Raw genomic sequence first — 463 nt, 5'->3', positions numbered from 1 at the left:
AAAAAAAAAAAGTTTTATGTTTGAGAATTGTATCTATATATAGCCTGACATCAAAAGTGACCATGTTTACATCATTAATGCCTCAGTCCGGGGATTATCAAGCATTTTTTTGTCAGTTGAACCCCTTTGACCTAAAACACCTCTGAGAAGTTAACATTTCAGTATTGTAATAATGGCAGTCATTTAACAACACATTCATATTCACATTTCTCTAGTTAATGGTCACATGACATGCAGGTAAACCATTTTTTTTCATTAGTGTTTTATTTTGATTGCTATTATTTATTATATTTTGATTTGTTTTAATTGAAATAAGTGGTTGTACCTTTACATTTTTATGATGTAATTATGATTTAATGTAGAGTTTCATCAACTCACTTCACTGGTGAACAAATCAAGTATTTTATTTTTTCATTGCTTTTATTATTTATTATATTTTGGTTATTTTGATTGTTATTAAAAT

This window comes from Sinocyclocheilus grahami, unplaced genomic scaffold (assembly GCF_001515645.1).
Source record: "Sinocyclocheilus grahami isolate Dianchi unplaced genomic scaffold, SAMN03320097.WGS_v1.1 scaffold3063.1, whole genome shotgun sequence".
NCBI classification, from domain to species: domain Eukaryota; kingdom Metazoa; phylum Chordata; class Actinopteri; order Cypriniformes; family Cyprinidae; genus Sinocyclocheilus; species Sinocyclocheilus grahami.
Note: the sequence above shows the minus strand (reverse complement) of the source record.